Raw genomic sequence first — 8,856 nt, forward strand, 5'->3', positions numbered from 1 at the left:
GACCTCTGCTAGAAGGGAATTTGGAACTAGACATTAGCCTGCCTTATATTTAATCAGGCCATTGGTATTGTCTGCTCTTACTGGTGGCAGCTGTCCAGGGCCTTATGGGCCATTTATGCACGGAAAGATTGCGTTGGGTTTGTCGCTCTGCAGATGCAGTTTTCTAATCCGAATTCTCAAAACTCTACGCATGGGGGCGTTTTGCCCCAAAGAAATTCCAGGAGTACCTTGTAATCAATTATGCATCCCCAGTGAAATATAAAACTTCTGAGTCTCTCCCTCCTGATAATGCTGCTTTGTATTAGTGTATTTTTTGAAATACGTCACCAGCCCTGCAGTGGGATTCTTTCATTTGTAATTAACTGAGTGGCCCCAATGTCTGAAAACTCCCACTGTGAAACTAAAAGGAGGGGGGCAAATGCTTACTCTCGGGCATGTTTACTCAAGTCTCACTAAATCTTGCCAGTTTACTCCCAAGCATGCACAGGACTGCAGCCTTTAACCAGTGAAGTAGCCAAGTTTGCAGACGACACCAAATTATTCAGGGTGGTTAAAACAAAATCAGACTGTGAAGAGCTCCAGAAGGATCTCTGCATACTGGAAGAATGGGCATTAAAATGGCAAATGAGATTCAATGTGAGTAAGTGTAAAGTGATGCAAAAAATTCCAACTTCACATATACACTGATGGGATCTGTGCTGGCAGCAACAGACTAAGAAAGGGATCTTGGGGTGGTAGTGGATAGCTCAATGAAGATGTCAACCCAGTGTGCAACTGCTGTAAAAAAGGCAAATTCCATGCTGGCTATAATTAGACGAGGAACAGAGAATAAAACTGCTGATATCATACTGCCCTTGTACAAATCTATGGTGAGACCACACTTGGAATACTGTGTACAGTTTTGGTCACCACACCTAAAAAAGGATATTACAGAGCTTGAGAAGGTGCAGAAAAGAGCAACCAAAATGATTAAGGGACTAGAGCAACTGTCCTATGGGGAGCGGTTAAGACGCTTAGGGCTGTTTAGTTGGAAAGAAGGTGGCTGAGGGGAGACATGATAGAGGTCTATAAAATTATGCATGGTTTGGAGAGAGTGGACAGGGAGACGTTTTTCTCCCTCTCCCATAATACTAGAACACGGGGTCATCTGCTAAAGCTGGAGAGCGAGAGATTCAAAACAGATAAAAGGAAGTATTTTTTCACACAACGCATAGTTAAATTGTGGAACTCCCTGCCCCAGGATGTGGTGATGCTGCCAGCTTGGAGGGCTTTAAGAGGGGAGTGGACATATTCATGGAGGAGAGGGGTATTCATGGCAGTTAGAATGGATATTAGTCATGCTGCATACCTATTCTCTCTAGTATCAGAGGAGCATGCCTATTATTTTGGGTGCGGTGGAACACAGGCAGGATGGTGCTGCTGCACTCGTCTTGTTAGTGGCTTCCTAGAGGCACCTGGTTGGCCACTGTGTGAACAGACTGCTGGACTTGATGGGCCTTGGTCTGATCCAGCAGGGCCTTTCTTATGTTCTTATGTTCTTACCCGGTCAAGTCAGACTGGTGAGACTGGCTGGCGCTCTCCCCGCTTGCTGGCCAGTGAGCCCCTTCCAGACCGGTCTGCTCTCGGGCCCTGTGGTGGCGCCAGGTAGTAGACAAATCTGGCAATCTGGCTTGGCTTGCAGATGGCAGGCTCTCCAGACCATGTCCCCCCCATGTCTGAAAGCACCCCCATGGGTTTTTTTTGTTGCCCAGTGGAATTTCAGCAGTAAAACAGTACAATAGTAAGTATAATGTAGAGTAGCCGAGGGAAAGACTCAGTGCTCCCCCCCCCCATTTGAACAATTTACCACCGAATTGCCCAAATGTGGGCTGGGGGCAGGGAGCACCAAGTATTTCTTTTGGCTACTCTTCATTTATATTTTACTGTTGTTTAATGCCTGTTGCCATTTACTATTTTGGGAGACAAGAGAAGCCAGAACCAGCCAATCAGGCCCCTTGGAACCCTCAAAAAGGGATGGGAAGGGGGAGCTGGAAGAGAAAAGAGGTGCATTTTAAACTGCCCTCTCCTCAGATAGGATCAGGAAGTCCTACAGAGAGGTTATAATTTGTCCTTCGTAGACTCTTCAAGTAGAAGCAGACTGGGTTAGTGTGTTTGTCTAGGAAGGGCACAAACTGCATTGTTAGCACTGAAACTTAGGCTTCCAAAGAAGTGGGAAGCTGAGGAGCAGGCTGAGGTCAATGCATTAAAAGCTCAAGTGATCTTTAAGTAGGTTTAGGAAACCAGAGGGAAACATGTCTATTCTACCCCCACAAGGTAGACTGTTGGAGGGGCTGTGGCTCAGTGGTAGAGCATCTGCTTGGCATGCAGAAGGTCCCAGGATCAATTCCTGGCATCTCCAGTTAAAGGGACTAGGCAAGTAGGTGATGTGAAAGACCTCTACCTGAGACCCTGGAGAGCCGCTGCCAGTAGGGCTGTTGAAAAAAAATTATTTGTTTGTTTTGTACTGTTTGTTTATAATTTGTTTATATATATATATTCTGTTAAAAAAACTCAATAAAAATTTATGTAAAAAAAATTTTTTTTAATGTAAAAAATTTTTTTCTCTCTCACACAAACAGATACTCTCTCTTTCTCTCCCCGGGCCACGCAGCAGCTGGGCTCACGTGCTCAATCACGACTGATTGGCCAGAAGAAGACCCTGCTTGGCCACCGATTGGCCGCGGGAGAATGCTGCTTACTAACTGACGGTTATGCTGCTGTGCCGAACCCCGAATTTGCTGAATTTATTCGCCGAACACCCCAAACTCGCCGAATTCGGCTCCCCGGTTTCCAGCCTTTTTTGAGTTCGGTTCCATCCGAACTAAAAACCGCTGAATCGGGGAAAATTCGGCTGTTTTTCGGTTCGGGCCGAACCGAATCGACAGCCCTAGCTGCCAGTCTGAATAGACAATACTGACTCTGATGGACCAAGGGTCTGATTCAGTATAAGGCAGGTTCATGTGTTCATGTGACTGTCAGTTTCTGGCTGGCTCTTATTCTCAGTTTCTCTTAGTTCCTATAGTAAAACTGTTTCTCTAGTCTCTCACACAGCCACATTCACATAGTTTATTCCTGAGCTCCAAAATCTTTATTCCCCCTGTTTAGAAACAACAAAAATTCTGGGTTTGTTTGCCTCTCATCTCCTTGGTATATCTGAGTGGACAAAGTTATAACAGGTAAAATACCAAGGCACTGGAGAGGGGGGAAGTGTCTCCAGAGCACACCAGAGGCAGGTGGGAGTGCCTCACAATAGTTCTACATTTAATCGCAGGTGGTTACCATCCAGTGGTCTAGTAAACTCTCTTAGGCCAGGGTTTCAGAATTCTCTGACTTCTCTACAATTTTAGTTTGCCTGGTGGCAGGGCAGGGTGACATGGGCATCCATCTTCTCTTTCAAAAAAACTAGAGGTGTTCCTGCTTGCTTTACTTGCCAACCCCATCGAGCTTGCTGCACTTTTAATATTTGACTGTACTTTGAATACTGAATGAGCAGTTCTGCCTTCTGCCAAAGGAGTCGCAGCAATACCTGATGAAGCAACAGCTACAGTGATCATCCCTTTTAGTAAACTATAGTAAAAATTAGTTTTATCATTTAAAGGTAAAGGTCCCCTGTGCAAGCACCGGGTCCTTCCTGACCCATGGGGTGATGCCACATCATGACATTTACGAGACAGTCTTGGTTTACGGGGTGGTTTGCCCGTGCCTTCCCCAGTCATCTTCCCTTCACCCCCAGCAAGCTGGGTACTCATTGTACCGACCTTGGAAGGATGGAAGGCTGAGTCAACCTTGAGCCGGCTACCTGAAACCAACTTCCGTTGGGATCGAACTCAGGTTGTGAGCAGAGCTTGGACTGCAGTACTGCAGCTTACCACTCTGTGCCACAGGGCTCATTTACCTCTCTATTATATCCTCACAACAACTCTGTGAGGTAGATTAGGCTGAGAGTGTGTAAGTGGCCCAAGGTCTCCCACCAAGCTTCGATGGCAGAGGTGGGATTCAAACCTGGCTCTCCCAAATCCTAGTCAAACACTTTAACCACTACACACTGGCTGTGACAGCTCAGGAGGTTCTTCAACTCCCTTTGGTTTGGAAAGGAGGGGATGTATTCCATCCTCCCTCTCTGTACTGCATTTCTCCTCAATATAAACCCAAAGCAGCTCACATCATTCTGTCCTCACAACAACCATCAATTGTGGGAAGTCTGGTTTTATTTTCTGATGTGTTATGCATGCCACAAAGAATCTTAGCTTCCATTGCAAATAGCATAGAAGTGAAGGTTTCTTAAGATAACATGGGCCAGGATATTCTGGTTTCCTTCATATTTTGCACTGCAAATCCCATCATCATCCTGAAGGTGGTGGCCAAGTTTGAGACTCCTAGCTTTATGTTCTGGTTAATTATGCCTGCCACGAACTGTCAACCTTCAGTTCCATTGCAAATAGCAGGGGAGGGGGTATTTTCAGGGCCTAAGAGGGGACAGGAAGTTCTGGTTCCTTTCACTTTTTGGCACTGCAACTCCCGCTGTTGTCCTAAAGCTGGTGACCAATATTATGTGTATGACCGACAAGCAACCTTTTGCTTCCACTGGAAATAGCACTGAGGGGGGACGAGTTTTCTTGCCATAGCCTGCACCAGCATGGTCCTAGTCCCTGCAGTTTGGACACTACAACACCCACAATCCTGATACTAGTGGCTGATTTTGAGACTCTTTGGTTCATTTTCTGATATTATGCTTGCCACAGACAGACAGATGGGCAGGCAGGCAGACCCTTCCATTATTATACGTAACATATTACCAAGCAGAGGAGAGTGGCAGTTTATTAAGTGAGGGCTTTTCACAACCAAAATAGAAAAGACCCTCAAGTCTCCTCTCATACTTTCACCAACAAGTGAACAAAGAAAAAAAAACAATACCCACTCAAACCCACACTGAGCAAGACATTACACACTTTTCGAGTGAAGCCCTACAGATTATACTGACATACCACACCTCTATTCTTTATCATTGCTCGTCACATAAGTTACTGAGGCAAGCAAAGAAACTAGATTAGTTAGTTTATCCACTCTTGAATCTCACTTCCAGAAGATCAAACGTTAAATGGAAATTGGATGCCTTTACTGTTGGAGTCTTCTGGCTCTATGTTATGGCATCAGACCAGACCCTGGGCAATCTTGGGACACCCCTACATGGTGTACAGGATAAAAAAGGTGGTGCAGAAGGATGGCACAGTGCTGTGCAGCCAGAGACAAAAGGGGTCTCCTGGCATCCATCTTGTTTGTGCAAGGCTGAAGCGAGCTGACAGGGTTGAAAACAGCAAAAGGTGAGCCATACCCTCCCAGGAAAGGAATGTCGCAGCTCTCCGAAGAGGACAAAGAGACAATGGATAAGCATTTAGCGTTTCTATACTTTTTCTGCAATAGATGGCAAGCATCCTGCCAGATCCCATAGATGCTATTGTAACTAACTCCTAATCTCATCCCAAACCCAGGCAAGCCCTCTCTGACTTCCTCCTTCCAGACCCCACCTCAATTTCCAGTTCTGTTACTCAAGGCTCAAACACTGAATTCTTAAGTGTTCAGCCATCATCTCTGATGACCTTACTCACTGCACCTTCCTATTCCAATATCGAGCAATTAAACCTTTGTCCACTCTCAACAACTCACCCTGCCTCAGGGCAGAAATCTGGTATAAATATGACCCAGTCAGTCCAGAAAGGTGCTGTCACTTTCCCCTGGATCCAAGGTGTTAGCCACTGTGCTTGCATGTACCGCTCCTTTGCCAGTGGTGCAGGTCACTGCTAGCTTTTCCTTGCAGCTGTTTCCATTCTGGACCTTGATCTTCAGGAAGGTAATATAATTTCCCCCTGGAACCCTTTTATCCTTGTGACCACCCCTTCAAACCTTTGCTTTCTTAGCTCTGTATGTGTTGGGAATTTTGTGTGTGTGTGTGCAATAATTTAATTATCTTTAATAAAATCCTTAAAATACATAAAAGCCTCCTCTTTATTGGGTATTTTCCATTGGTTTGCTCAACTGGCGCATAATTGGTTAAAAAAATCCCCATGCCAGCCTCTTGCAAAGCTCTATCTAGTCTCCAGCTAATTTCCCCAAATAAAGGAGACCCTCTGTGCTTGGCGTAACATCTAGCCCACTCAGATTCAGGAAGCCAGACAGTGGTTGCAATGTAAGTTTCTAGGACTTCAAAATAGAGGTGACACACACACTTCAGTTTAGTAATAAAGTCCAAAATCAATATTTGAAGTACCAAAATTGCTTTCTTCTAAGGTTCTGGTAAATTGTTTTAAGAAACGCGTCTTTGTTTTATGTGTGGCTAGAAGCTGACAAAGAGGTGGCAGGGAGAAAATCAAGAGCAGAGATAGAAAGAGATTGTATGCGCAGCCCTTATATTTGAGACAACCTGGTCCTGAATTATTGAGTTTGTTGGGAAGCAGCTGCCTGCAATTATTTAGTAGTGAGGAAAAGGTGCTCTGCTTTCTCAGAAGTGCTTGGTCTTCAAAGTACCATCCCTAGCATTGAAAGCAATCTCCTGGTCTAAGCCCTGGTGCGTTCTTGACACAAATTAAGTAATAAATTACAGGAGGGAAATCCTTTCTTTCTACAATTTGACAATTGTAGTGAAGACTACAATCCCTTTCCTATTGTATTGATGTAGGGAGCTGGATCCAGAAAAACGTTGCACTTTTCCATTCCTTTCCAATTTTCTTGACATTATGGGGTGGAAGAATCCTTTTGAGGATGCTACTGTTTCTGAGAATTTCATCTCAATTTGACGTTTAGACACAAGTTAGAGGTGGGACACCCACGTACAATAGTGAACCCCAAAAGGTGATTATTAAAGAACCTGAACAAAAAATTAACAAAACAAGTTGAACTCATACCTGAATAAAATTTCTACACACATCTCTAGAGTTTACATACTCACCAATGACACCTACCTGGGCAGGTCATCTGGATTCTGGAGTAACAACTAAGAGAGCCTAAACAACGTTTGAGATGAAAATGGTGTGGCTTTGATTGGTTAGGAACATTAAACTGCAAAAAGGGAATGGAAACAAGAAGAATTTCCAAGTGACTGAAGTTCACTTCAATGTCAGGTCAACAAATAAAATAACTAGGGTCAAGTTACCAAATTGTTTCATAGGTTCAAAGCACACAATTTAAACAAACAGACTGTAGAAGAGCTGTCTCTAAATTTAGTACATATCCAGAACAGTTCAGTGAGTGAGTGTCACCGATTCAAGAGCTGTTTTAACCACCAGTGATAGAGGCTGTTTCCTCACCAGGATTCCCCCTCCCTGCACAAAGCATGCCCCCACTTTATTAAGGAGTATCTACATGAGCCTGTGATCTTTCTGACAATGGCTTTCAGGCCTCTCAGGGCATTCTCCTTTTAAGCTGAAAGGAAGGCAAAGCTTCTTGGTTCTTACTTAAAGGGGAAACGGCAGCACAGCTGCAGGCAGAGGTTCAATGTGAAAGACTGATATAAACAATACAAAAAGACTGGAAAGTTTCCAAACAACAGGCAGGGCATGGTTCCAGAGATCAGCTTGAAACGTTTAAAACATAAGGAAATTTAATAAATGAATAATAAGAATATACATGGCCTGTTTGATCATACGGGCTGAGCAAGGACACAAAGAAAAGATGAAAACATGTAGTCCCCTTTCCCTTCACTCAGTACTTATCCTGAACACTGTTTAATTATGACAGGCTAGTATTACTTGAAGTCGCAGTAGTTTGAAGTTCAGCATTACCTTAGTTCTTATGGTTGGGATTTCTCCCCATTGTCCTTTGCCATGTGGACAAAATGGAGTCCCTAGATAAAAGCTTACTCCTTGTGCCTGTCCAAGGAAAAGAGCAAGAGAGCTTATTCTCTGTGTCCAGAGAATTTATAATCTCCCCTTGGGGGAGCCCCCCTCCTGGGATTGTTCAGATCTTTCTGGCACAAGAGGAAGAGATTACTTTCGAGCAGTTTGGCTGTCCCCCCCTCTCTGTCCAAGTAGGTGCAACAATCTAGCAAGGTGAGAAATAGTAAATCATGGTCTTATTTCAGCCAGTACCCTTAGCATACATATGCACTCAAGAACTCTGTCCTTGGGCTTGATGGTTCAACCCCCAGCTCCCTTTCCTGCCAGCTACAAATTTGCAGCAGGGTTCGACCTCACAGAATGCAGTCCCATTGGTTGAAATGTCACGTTGAACACTAGGGTAGAAGTAGGGTTGCCAGGTGAGTGGCATTGGCAGGCAATTGCCCGCCAATCCACCCAGCCATTCCGAGCCGTGTGTGTGTACGCAGTCACGCGCGCACAGCGACGGCACTTCCGTTTTTACTTCCAGAAACGTTGCATTGCCGTGGCTGCTTTTGCACTCAAATTTTGGGAGTTTGAGTATTAAATTGGCTGCAGCGATGTGGCACTTCCAGAAGTAAAACCAGAAGTGTCATCATCACGCGCATGTGTGTTGCCACCTCAGCCCCGCCCCCTAAAACCTCCCACCGATTGGGAGGGGGGACCTGGCAACCCTAAGTAGAGGGCCTTTTTCCACATGCTATGAGACAATGCCGCAAAAGTACGTGATACCTATCACATTCTCACACTGGGTCTGTGTGTTCTCACATGCGTGTTGCATGTTTGCCTGCATGTAAAAGCATGTTTCCTCTTCATGCCACCAAGATATAAAACCCAGGCTCTCATTAACCAGTGGCTTGGGGTATGCTGGTGAAGCTGTCTCTGAGCAAGTACAAAAGGCAGAGCTTCCAATTACCTTAGCTCTCCCCTTAGTGTGTATGAGTGGTCT

The sequence above is a fragment of the Euleptes europaea genome, chromosome 2 (assembly GCF_029931775.1).
Source record: "Euleptes europaea isolate rEulEur1 chromosome 2, rEulEur1.hap1, whole genome shotgun sequence".
In the NCBI taxonomy this organism is placed as follows: Eukaryota; Metazoa; Chordata; class Lepidosauria; order Squamata; family Sphaerodactylidae; genus Euleptes; species Euleptes europaea.